A 13,662-nucleotide genomic window follows, 5' to 3' on the forward strand; every position below is an offset into this window, starting at 1 on the left:
AAAATTATCTCCTACGTGTGCTGATTTGACTAGCATATCATCAATGTAGACTTCCATAGTCTTTCCCAGCTGTTCTTAAAACATTTTAGTTACGAATCGTTGGTACGTGGGTCCAATATTTTTTAGACTAAGGGGCATGACTTTGTAACAATAAGTCCCCCTGTTTGTTATAAACGAAGTTTTCTCTTCATCTATAGGATCCATCCTTATCTTGTTGTATCCGGAGTATGCATCTAAAAGACTTAATAGCTCATGTCCTATGGTAGAATAAATTAGTTGATCTATGTGTGGCAAAGGGAATGAATCTTTTGGACAAACTTTATTCAAATCCGTATAATCTACACAAACTCGCCATTTCCAATTCTTTCTTGGAACTACCACAATATTAGCTAGTCAGTTGGGATATTTTACCTCTCAAATTTTTAAAAGCTTTTGTACCTCATCTTGGATTACTTGATTTTTGAAGGATCCCTGCTTCCTCTTCTTTTGCTTGACAGGTAGATATGATGGGTCCTCATTTAGTTTATGGGTCATCACCTCTGATGGTATACCTGTCATATCTGAATGCAACCAAGCAAAGCAATCCGCGTTATCATTAAAAGTTCAATCAACTTACCTTTCATTTTTGTGCTCAGATTCTCTCCGATGTAAACTTTTCTGTCTGGCCAGTGTATAAATAGCACCACCGCTTTGAGTTTTTTGGTAGTTGACTTAATGTTTTCATTTTCTTCTGGCTCTTGAATAACATCGGGTATTGAATCAACATCAGTTTGTGTTGGAATGCCTTCAGTTGAGGTTTGTACCACAACATCCTCAACTGAATTCTATAACTGCTATTTCTTGCCTGCAACATCGTTTACCATGCTGGTATCCCCCACTGAATTGATACTTCTAGAAGCTTGTTGATCTCTACGGATTTGACGAATTCCCCAGTGTGAGGGAAATTTGATAACTTGATGCAATGTGGACGGTACAACATCCATATCGTGAATTCATAGTCTTCCTAGGATTATATTATAAACCATATCTGCATCTATCACCTGAAACTTTGTGTCCTTGATAACTCCTTCTGCAAATGTAGCAAGTACTACTTCCCCTTTTGTGATAACACTTGAATTATCAAATTTAGACAAAGACCATGCCTTTGGTATCATTTTGTTGTTAGTTTGCATTTCATTCACCACTCTTAGTAAAATGATATTCATGGAACTACCTGAGTCAATCAAAACTCGTTTTACGTTAGTATTATGTACAAGTAAAGATATTACCTGTGCGTCCTTATGAGGAATCATCAAGTTGTAAGCATCTTCATCATCAAATGTTATACTCTCTTCTTCCAAGGTTTGGCGTATTCGTTTCCCATTAGTGGCTGTGATTTTTGATGTCTTCTTTGCAGCTGTATAAGTCACACCATTGACTTCGTCTCCCTCGGTTATTACATTAATTGTTCTTTTTGGAGATGGGGGTTTTTGGGGGTTGTTGTTTGTTCTTCATATATGATTGTCTACCTTTCTCGATGAACAGGTCAGTTGGATAACCTTGCTTCAACAAATGCTCGATCTCTCCTTTTAGTAACCTGCAATGTGCTGCTCTATGGCCATGATCGTTGTGAAATTCACACCAGTAATCTGGATTTCTTTTGCTCGGGCCTGACCTCATTTCTTTAGGCCACCATAACTTATCTCCCATACCTCTTAAAATAGCCACCAACTCGGAGGTACTGACATTAAAACTGTAGTCCTCGCATGTGTGTTGGAATTGTCTCCTCGTGCATCCCGTTCCTTTCTGAATCTAGATGAAGAACCCGCATCTTTTTGTCTTGATCTCGATTCAGATCGTAAGTTTTTCTGTTAGGACCGAGAATCTCGACGTTCAGGACCCATGTAAGGCTTGTACATGTTTTCCCGGCTCTTTTATCTAATTCTGAACGTCTTGACCTTGCTCTCTCATCAACCCTTGGCAGTGCAATCGTATCTTCTTTTATCCACAGCTTCGTGTTATATCTGTTATACACGTCATTCCAAGTTGTTGGTGGAAATTTTCGCAAACTTTTCTTAAGTCTCCTCGTGGCTTCTGGATTTTTCTCATTTAAATTGCTTGTGAACGCCATGGTTGCCCAATTGTCAGGTACTCGTGGTAACATCATCCTCTCTCATTGGAATCTATCCACGAACATTATGTCTTCCATCTTTTTTTAAGTTTTTGAGCTCCTGAGTGTGCTTTTATAAATGAATCTGCAAGCTCAGCAAAAGAATCAATAGAGTTTTCAGGTAAGAGAGAATACCACGTTAATGCTCTTTTCGTGAGTGTTTCACCAAATTTTTTAACCAAAACTGACTCGATTTCCTGCTTGGTTAAGTCATTGCCTTTCACGGTAGTTGTAAACACAGTTACGTGATCTCGAGGGTTAGTTGTTCCATTATATTTTGGAATGTTAGACATTTTAAACTTCTTAGGAATAGGCAAAGGTGGTGCACTTGGCTTCTAGGGCTGTTGTGAATATTTATCAATATCTACTCCTTTAATCACGGGAGCTACACCAAGTATTTGTTCTATGCGATCATTCTTTCAGCTGTTTTTGCAAAGTTAATACCAAACTTTATAAATCAAAGTTATTTGGTGTACTTGACCTTCCATCACGAGATTAATTGGGAGTTCCTCCGGTTCCGGAATTGGTGAGCCCCGAGTATGGGTTTTCTAGGGTCGCGGTATTGTTCGAAGGAGGAGTTTCCGGCGTAGTTGGCAATCCCCTAACAAAGGCTTGAAGAGCACTGTTCACGTGTTCCACGATCAATTGTTTTAAAGCGTCTTGTTCAATAGTTTGCTCGTCCCCTTGATGATCATTCACATGTAACGTTGATCTTTCAGGTGACCCCTCACGGGACTGTTGAGGAGCTCCTTGCGGAGAAGGGAGTGGTGGAGTTGCTCCCTCCTGTAAGTTTAACTAGTTATTTTCGTTGACAATTAACATGGTTGGTTGTCAGAAAGAAAATTTGGAAAGTGAAAAGATTATCAGTTTTCCGGTAACAGAACCAATTTGTTTAACCAAAAAATAGATTTATCGGTCAAAGTCTAAATTTAGAAGAAAACGAGTTACTGATAACCAAGTTTTATTTCACTTTTCCAATGTTAATTAGGAAAAAATAATATGAATGGTAAAGAAAATATACTGAAAGATACAAAAATAAATTGATGGACAATTTATAAAATGAAGGTTGAGAACTTCGATAAAGCAGAGAAGTAAAGAGCATATTTCACTAGTACTTGGAATCTGTCTTTACAAATAAAATTCGGTGTCCTCGTATAGGAGTTTACAATCATAACGGTTTTCTCATATAATTTGGGTTTATTATGGGCATTAATTGTATTTATTGCCTATTACCTCAGGTAATTGTAACTGGCGCATTTATTGCTATAAATGCCTTATAACTGTTCCGATTCCCCTTCCTTCTTTACTTCTGTTTCGTGTATCTTCCCTTCTTTTAGTTTTTATTCATTCCTTCCTTGATCTTTCTTTGCTTGGTTCTTCTATGCACTGTCTCGTGGGTGTTTCTCCCATGCCTTCCTCTCTCAATTAATTCTATTATTGAGAACGCCACTTGTCATTGCATCACTGCTCCACGCGTCGTGCTTTGTCAGTATACTAACATTTCATGTGTAATGCTCTTTTTCCACCGATACATTTATGATGGAGTAAGTGAGTAGATATCAAAGTGTATTTGGAAAATTGCAAAAAATAGGACACCATAAGGTGTGGTTTTTATCTTAACTTAAAGGTCAAAAGTTAAAAGTTTTCCCCATGGTTAAGTAACTTGCACCAAAGGAAGAGGGTAAATTTTACTGTGGTCATTCAAGTTAAGTTTTGTTATACAAAAGTCACTTTTTTTTGTAACATTAAAATCGTCTTTCTAAAACCTAATTAACAAAAATATAAAAGTGGCCGGAAGATGCTATTTTTGGCCTGAAACTGACGTGGCTATCCTAATTTGATAAATAAAAAAGATTAATTTGTGTTAAGAAATTAAGATAGCCATGTTACTTTTCTGGGCAAAAATGGCATCTTACGACATTATTATATTTGTGTTAACTAGGCTTTAGAAAGATGATTTTTATGTTCCAAAAAAAGAGAAAAGTGACTTTTATATTACAAAGCTTAACTTGAATGATTATCAATGGAATTTACACTTCAAAATCAGCTCCTTTCAAAGCCATATGTAAACTTATGGGCAGAAAGTCAACAATGAGAAAGGTTTTTCATGAGTTAGGTGATTTTATTATATCTAACTTTCGGTGCAGAGAATTATTCAATAGATATGTTAATAGGAATTAGGATACAAGAGATATCTAGTGAATTAATCAATATGTGCTCGAGCTAATGTTGGGAATAAACCCCATAAAAATAGTATTCACGGTATTAGTGATAAACGCAGAACACTAAGTTATGGTTAAATCAGCTAGAATAGAAATGCAGCAATAATGACACCAAGATTTTACGTGGAAACCCTTCTGAATAAGGGAAAAAACCACGGCCAAGAAGAGCAACTGATATCACTATAGCGAGGAATTTTACACTGTGTAGTAACGAGTAAAAAATACTCCTAAGACTACTACACCTTCAAAAGAAATAAACACTCTTTTGCTTTTTCCACCTCACTACAGTATCTCTCACACTCTATTTTTCTTCACAAACTATTTTCTTATAGTTTATGGAATACCTTGCTCTCTCTTTTCTCTCTTTGTTGGTGTGTCGAAATAAGAGTTAAAGCTCTCCTTTTATAGCCAAAACCTCACTCTCTAAAGCCTACAATATTTGACAATTTACACACTTTTTTCACAATTTCAACAAGGTTGTCTACCAAACCAAACCAAGTCAATAAATCTGGCTACCAAATTATACAAATTCAACAAGGTTGGCTACCAAACCAAACCAAGTCAACAAAATTGGCTACCAAATCATTTGAATGAGATGGACACCATATCAATCTCCCCCTCCAGTCTCATTCATCTAGAGGAGGTAGCACTGTCTTCTAGTTTGAGTGCATGCCGACAAGTTATTTGCATAGCTCGAACTTGTCTCTTGGTACCACCTTGGTCAACATATCTGCAGGATTTTCACTCGTGTGAATCTTTTTGACTTGTAGTGATTCGTTCTCCACTTGCTCACGAATCCAATGATATCTGACGTCAATGTGTTTTGTTCTCGCATGGTACATGGAGTTTTTGCTCAGGTCTATTGCACTCTGACTGTCGCAATAGACGACATACTCCATCTGTCGTATTCCAAGTTCTTGAAGAAATCTCTTGAGCCATATCATCTCTTTGCCAGCTTCAGTAGCCGCAATATATTCCGCTTCAGTTGTAGATAGTGCGACATACTTCTGCAACTTCGACTACCATGATATAACTCCCTCTGAAAAAGTAAACAAATATCCAGTAGTGGATTTTCTGTTATCAAGGTCACCTGCCATATCAGAATCTGTATAGCCCTTCAAAATTGGATTTGATCCTCCAAAACATAAGCATTCATGTGAGCTTCATCTTAGATACCTGAGTATCCACTTTACAGCTTCCCAATGCTCTTTTCTTGGATTTTTGAGAAATCTGCTAACAACACCGACTGCATGAGCAATATCCGGTCGAGTGCATACCATTGCATACATCAAACTTCCGACGGTAGAGGAATAAGGAATATTGGCCATTCTCTCTTTTTCCTCCGTTGTTGTTGGACACATCTTCTTGCTCAACTTCAGATGACCAGGAAGGGGTGTGTGAACCAACTTAGCACTTTTCATATTGAAGCGCTCCAGTACACGTTTTATGTACTTCTCCTGTGACAAGTAAAGCTTTCTTTCGTTTCTCAAACGAGTAATTCTCATGCCCAAAATCTGCTTAGCATGACCCAAGTCTTTCATTGCAAAAGACTTATTCAGCTGTTTCTTCAACTCGTCTATCTTAGAAGCATTCCTGCCTAAAATCAACATATCATCCACATATAGCAAGAGGATGATAAAATCGTCATCAGAAAATCTTTGTACAAACACATAATGATCTGACGAAGTCTTCTTGTAGCCTTGCTCCCCCATAACAGACTCAAACTTCTTGTACCACTGTCTCGGAGCTTGCTTCAATCCATATAGACTCTTCTTAAGTTTGCATACAAGATTTTCTTTACCTTTTGCCTTGAAGCCTTCAGGTTGTTCCATATAAATCTCCTCTTCTAAGTCACCGTGAAGAAAATCAGTCTTCACATCCATTTGCTCAATCTCCAAATCAAGACTAGCAGTCAAACCAAGAACTGTCCGAATGGAGGACATTTTCACGATAGGAGAAAATATTTCGTCAAAGTCAATACCTTTCCTTCGACCAAATCCCTTGACAACGAATCTAGCTTTGTATCTGGGCTTCAAACTATGTTCTTCAGCTTTAACTTTGAATACCCACTTGTTCTTCAAAGCTCTCATGCCCTTAGGCAATTTCACCAACTCATAAGTATGGTTCTCATGCAGAGATTTCATCTCATCTTGCATGGCTTCAATCCATTGATCCTTGTGCTCATCTTCTATGGCCTCCGCATAATATTCAGGTTCTCCCCCATCAGTGAGTAATACATACTAATTGGGTGAATAACGGGAGGAAGGAGTACGAGGTCTAGAGGACCTCCTGAGTGGAATATCTAGCTCGTCCACAGCTTTGTGAGTAGGAACATCTACCTCATCAACATTAGCATTATTATCACTACCACCATCAATATGCTGATTTGGATTATGGTTCTGGGCATCACCATCATCATTGAGCCCACCAGCGTCATCCCCATTTGTATGAGGAACTTGATCAAGATTAGCTAAACCTTCAGAACTTGAAGATTTTAACTTCTCCGCTTTGTTAATATCTTCAATAGTTTGATCCTCCACGAAGATAACATCACGGCTTCTTACGACCTTCTTCTCAATTGGATCATATAGCCTGTAACCAAACTCATCAAGGCCATAACCAATGAAGAATCACTGCCTTGTCTTGGTAGTTAATTTTGACCTCTCATCTTTAGGCACATGGACAAAAGCTTTGCAACCAAACACTTTCAAGTGGTCATAGGAAAAATCCTTGCCATACCAAACTTTGTTTGGAACATCACTTTGCAAAGCAACTGTAGGGGATAGATTAATAACATGAGCGGCGGTCAACAAAGCCTCACCCCAAAAGGAATTCGGCAACTTTGCTTCAGAAAGCAAACATCTGACTCTTTCCATCAAATTCCTGTTCATCATTTCTGCTAAACCATTAAGCTGAGGAGTCTTAGGAGGAGTCTTCTGGTGTCTAATACCCTGTTCCTTGCAGTATTCGTCAAACGGTCCACAATATTCACCACCGTTATCAGTACAAATACACTTCAACTTCTTTCCAGTTTCTCTTTCAACTGAAGCCTGAAACTGCTTAAAGACACCCAACACTTGGTCTTTAGTCTTCAAGATGTATACCTAAAGTTTCCTTGAACAATCATCAATAAAGGTAGCAAAATAAAGTGCACCACCCAAAGTTCTTGTCTTCATTGGACCACATAAATCTGAATGCACCAACTCAAGCAACTCTGTCTTGCTTGAAGGAGGATGAGACTGGAAAGAAACTTTTTTTTGTTTCCCAGCCAAGCAGTGCTCACATTTTTCTAATTTTGCACTTTCAAAATTTGACAACAATTTCTTCTTGGCCAGAACATTTAGTCCTTTCTCGCTAATGTGGCTAATCCTCTTATGCCATAACGTTGAAGAGTTATGGCTCTCAACGGCATTCACCATATCAACACAGGTAGAGGCCGTAGTCCAGTATAGACCACGACGCTTTTCCCCACGAGCCACAATCATGGAGCCCTTAGTGAGCTTCCACTTTCCAGCACCATTAGTACAGACATATCCCTCATCATCCAAAACACCAATAGAGATCAAGTGCAAACGAACATCAGGTGCATGCTTTACATTGTTTAAAACTATTTTAGTTCCAATACTAGTTTCCAAACAAATCGTTCCAACATCAGCCACCCTAGATACAGTCTCATTACCCATACTCAAAGTTCCAAAGTCACCCTGAGTATAGGATGAGAAAAATTCCTTCCTTGATGTCACATGAGATGTGGCACCACTGTCCACAACCCAGCTTGACTCATCACAAGCAATATTTATCAGATCCGCATCAAGGACTGTAACAAGATCTTCTGTAGTGACGGTGTCCACATGATTACCATCTTCTTTATTTTCTTCCTTGTCTCTATTCTCCTTTTTCAAAATCTGGCAGAACTTCTTTGTGTGCCCTTTCTTCCCGCAATGATAGCACTCAATATCTTTAAGTCTGCTTCTGGATTTGCTTCTATTATGTTCTCTATTTTGAGAACCCCGATTCTTGATTCTCCACCTGGAGTCAGTCACCAAGACATCTGATGAGGAGGAACCCTGATATTTTCTTCTCATCTCTTCGTTTAGAAGGTTGCTCTTGGCAAGATCCATAGAGATCACACCATCCGGAGCAGAATTTGATAATGAAGTTCTAAGAATTTCTCAAGAATATTGTAGGGAACCAAGTAGAAACAAGCCTTGAATTTCTTCATCAAATTTAATGCCCATAGCAGATAACTGGTTCATGATCCCCTGAAAATTATTCAGATGAACTGTCATCGCGGAACCATCATGGTATTTTAAACCCAACATCTGCTTTATCATAAACATCTTGTTGTTTCTAGTTTTCCGACCATACAAACTTTCAAGGTGCTCCTATAGAGTCTGAGCATATGTCTCCCCAGAAATATGGTTCAAAATATTATCGTCAACCCACTGTCTAATAAAGCCGCAAACCTGCCTGTGTAACAGATTCCACTCTTCATCTGATTTATTATCAGGCTTTACTATGGCGAAGACAGGTTGATGAAATTTTTTGATATAAAGCAAATCTTCCACTTTGCCCTTCCAAATGGCATAATTTGTGCCATTCAAAGTAACAATTCTACTAGTGTTGGCTTCCATCGTTTATCACAAATACAAATATTATTTATTAGGAGACCAAAGTAATTCTTTTCTGATGTGGAAGTTCAGACTGTACTGCAACCACAAAGCATACTCAGACAGAACCTTGGCTCTGATACCACTTGTTGGGAATAAACCCCGTAAAAATAGTATTCACAGTATGAGTGATAAACGCAGAACACTAAGTTATGGTTAAATCAACAAGAATAGAAATGCAGCAATAATGACACCAAGATTTTACGTGGAAACCCTTCTGAATAAGGGAAAAAATCACGGCCAAGAAGAGCAATTGATATCACTATAGCGAGGAATTTTACACTGTGTAGTAACGAGTAAAAAATACTCCTAAGACCACTACACCCACAAAAGAAATAAACACTCTTTTACTTTTTCCACCTCACTACAATATCTCTCACACTCTATTTTTCTTCACAAACTATTTTCTTATAGTTTATGGAATATCTTGCTCTCTCTTTTCTCTCTTTGTTGGTGTGTCGAAATGAGAGTTAAAACTCTCATTTTATAGTCAAAACCTCACTCTCTAAAGCCTACAATATTTGATAATTTACACACCATTTTCACAATTTCAACAAGGTTGGTTGCCAAACCAAACAAAGTCAATAAAATTGGCTACCAAATTATACAAATTCAACAAGGTTGGCTACCAAGTCAACAAAATTGGCTACCAAATCATTTGAATGAGATGGACACCATATCAGCTGATGTAAATAATTTAATTTAAGATTTTTTTGGTTAATTAGATTGGATCTAGACATCAACTTAAAGTGTCTTTAGGTTTTCACATTTCTGCCAAGTTTCATTCTTTGGGGTTTTGACCTAATCCCCTATGATTTTGGGAGAATCAGCCAAATTGAAGTGGTAACTCTCTGCATTTCCCGTTCTATATGATTAACACAAGAAACTAATTACATTCTTAAGTAATTAAAGCCATTACGATTTTAAATACTCCATTTTATACAGTCTACACTTCGTTGATATGTATGGTTTTTTTGTAAGCTTCCAGAAAATTAATAAACATATAAGGATGTTATATCATGGAGTTTTTATATTTATTTATCACTCTATATGTAACATACTACTAAAGGAATACTTACTCCCTTATACTTCCATTTTCTTAAGGAGTACTCTCTCTTTTTCACGATAAGAATATAAGCATATTAATTAAAATGTAAGCACAAATTATAAGACGTGAATATCATGGCTTATATGTTCTCAATTGATATTAAAAGTGTACTTTACTGATCTTTTTAATTCTTTCAATTTATGAATTAAAATTATTAACCACCTCTATCTCTCTTTTTATTATTGGACTTACAGTCTGAAGAAAGTTATCCAAAATCAGGGATGGCAAACAATACTGAGAATGTTCCACTAGATCAAATTGCACTGCCTGATCAAAATCCTTTAACAGAAGCTACAGAAGATGAGGTATATCTCTTTCTATTCATCTATTTGTCACTCACGAAACAAATACTACTTAAATTGATGATAAAAGATTAATTTCATGTGCGTATATCTTTAATAACTGTGATTATTTTGTTCTTTATTATGTCGGGATAAATGATAAAGAACTTTAAAAAGTTAGAAAAGATATGACAAGTTTTTGTTCCGGCATCTTTTTCTTTCAGTGTTTTATTATCAATTAGGAGTAACTATTTATTTAATTAAAGTAACTTTTTAATCTTTCTACTACTTTAAGAATAACATTATTGATGTGACCAAAACAGTTATGAATAGATTAAAAAAAAAAAAGTACCCCTGTCCCAGTTATGAGAGTCAAATTTCTTACCTTTGACCATCTTTAAATATTTATAAGTAAATTTATATAATTCAAAACTACATAACAAGTACTATAAGTTACAAGAATTAACAATTCAAAATATAAAGGTATATGAAAAAGTCGTAGTTAAAGAACAACTCATTTCCGATTCTTTTGATAAATTGACTAACTATTTTCTCTATTCACTGCTTAATATTTAGCGAGTACTTAAGTTATTTAAAAAAAAAATTGAAAAATTACACTCTTTATCGGAAGCGAAAAAGAGCATTTTTGTTTTGTATGGTCGTCATTTAGTAGTAGCAATGTATGTGAAAAAAGAGAGAAATTGTGACCTTTTTACCACTAATTAAGATACAGGAGGTGAGGAAACTGGACCATTTAATCAGGATAAAGGAAACAAGTGGTCAAGATCAATTGGCGTTACAAACTAAGAAATTTGCAAATCAAATCTTTCAAAGATTTAAGGATTTGAACAATGCATCTATCAAATCCAGTACCATATTCAAAGTAAATATGGGGCTAAGAAAATCAAATTCAGATGCTTATACACCAATGTTGATCTGCATTGGTCCTTACCATAAAAAGAATCCTAAACTTGACTCCATGGAAAAGTATAAATTGTTGTACCTACAACGGTTTCTCCAACGGAAAGACGGGATTGATGTGGAAAGTTGCATTAGTGAAATTGAGAAACTAAAAGATGAAGCACTAAAGTGTTATGATGATAACCTTTACAGTGATATTGTTGTCAAATTTTCACAAATGTTGTTGCTTGATGGTTGTTTTGTGGTGGAGTTTATTCGAGAGCGTTGTGAAGTCGAGCCACCAAGAAAAGAATCCAACGAAATTATCAACTTGGAATGGATGATAATTCAAGTATGTAGAGATATGGTGTTACTAGAAAACCAACTGCCTTTCTTTGTTCTCACCATGCTACATGACATGACAAAGCAACATACAGAAAAAAGCTTATTGTATATGGTGAGAGAGACATTACTTAATATTTTCCCAATGGTGACATTTAAAACCGCATCAGAAATTGACAATTTTAATGCAGAGGGAATCGACCATTTACTAGATGCAGTACACAAGTTTTGTCGCCCATCACATGATGAAAAAACTAGCGAAACCAATAATAGTGACAGCAGGGGAAACGAATGTTGCAAGATAAGTTTGTGCGGGAACGTTTTACAATTAACCAGGTCAAAAGAAATCCTTGGTTTCTGGGATTGCTATCATATTCCAAGTGCAACGGAGCTTTATAATGCTGGAGTTAGCTTCTCAAAAATAGGAACAGTGGCGGAAGATTCGAAGGATAAAACAACTTTATTCGATATCAACTTCGAAAAGGGTTTAATGAAAATCCCTTGTTTCACAATCGAGGATACTATGGAGAGCTTCATGAGAAATTTAATAGCTTATGAGCAACACTCTTCTCATGTATATCCTTATTTTTCGAATTATGCTCATATAATGACTCAACTTATTGGCTCACATAAAGATGTGAATCTCCTTCGCCAAAATAAAATCATCCTTAAAGATCTAGGAGATGACAAAGAAGTGGCCACCATCTTCAAGGAACTTTCAAGTGGAGTGAGAGTCACTGACTTCTATTACAAAGAACAATGCAGCAAATTGGTCAACATTGCGAGAAGCCATGGAGTCAAATGATGGCAAGTTTGAGGCACAATTATTTTCAGAGTCCTTGGGCTGGAACTTCAACTATGGCAGCCATCACACTTCTCATACTCACAGTTATACAAACAGTTCTAGCTTTCAAAGGTGAGGTTAAGTAGTCATTCTTGTTATTATATACAAATGTTGACTCAATGTCTCTGTATCCTAATGTTTTCTGTTGCCGGATCAAATAAGAAGAATCTTATGTCATTTTGACTTACGTTCCAATGACGTAATTTTTATTTTCAAAATATAAATTTAACCTTAAATATAGTGTTGTATTTGTACTTTTATTTCCTAGTACTTTAGTCGACTTTAGAAGAAAATGCAAATCTAATGCTACAAATGAACTTAAGAAAAATTGCGTTAGCTAAATATGATGATTTCATTTGGATTAAAAATCCTTGCATTACAACAAATTAAAAATAAGGGTGTGTTTGGTACGAAGGAAAATATTTTCCTGTAAAATGAATGATTTTATCACTTAATTTCCGTTGTTTGGTTGGTGGGTGAAAAACTTTTTCCGAAAAATATTTTCCTTCGTACCAAACACACCCTAAGAGTGCGTATGTTTCGCACATGGATCGCACATCTTTGCAACGCACATTTCCCTTGTCATGTACCTATGCTTTACTCTATGATAATTATCAAAATGCAAAGCTTTCTCTTACTTTTGCTAAACTTATGAAAGTAGGTTGCATCACAAAGCAAGTCTGCCTAGGGTGTGCATTCGATTTATCGATTCGATTTTGACCCTTATCGATAATTACTTATCGATTATCGATTTGTACATATGCTTATCGTTATTGTTTCAATAAGGTTTCGATTTTTTCGATTTCGATTTATCGATTTTTGGGGCTTATCGATTCGGTTATCGATTACACCAATAAGAAAATTTACGGAATTCCACGGAAAGTATATCGCTACAAACACACCTAACTAATATGGACAAAAGGAAGCTAAAATAAGAAGAGCACCGTTTATAACATAAAAATTGTGTCAACAAGCACATGCAACGAAACTAAAGTAAGGGATCAAATGTATGCTACCAACACTCCAACGGTATAAACAAACAAAAAATCAAAATACATCATCACGGCTAATTCTGTTTTCCATTAATTTGAACTTCATTCCCTTGAGCTTTAAATATGATCATTCCGTAAATGTGGAAGAGGAAAT

At 36.3% G+C, this 13,662-nt stretch overlaps 1 pseudogene; it reads left to right on the top strand.

Moving 5' to 3' along the window:
- LOC107794705 (UPF0481 protein At3g47200-like) overlaps positions 1-12,844 on the top strand; it is a 52,646-nt pseudogene extending 39,802 nt beyond the window's left edge.
- The last annotated feature ends 818 nt before the right edge of the window (positions 12,845-13,662 follow it).

This window comes from Nicotiana tabacum, chromosome 16 (genome assembly GCF_000715075.1).
Source record: "Nicotiana tabacum cultivar K326 chromosome 16, ASM71507v2, whole genome shotgun sequence".
Taxonomy (NCBI): domain Eukaryota; kingdom Viridiplantae; phylum Streptophyta; class Magnoliopsida; order Solanales; family Solanaceae; genus Nicotiana; species Nicotiana tabacum.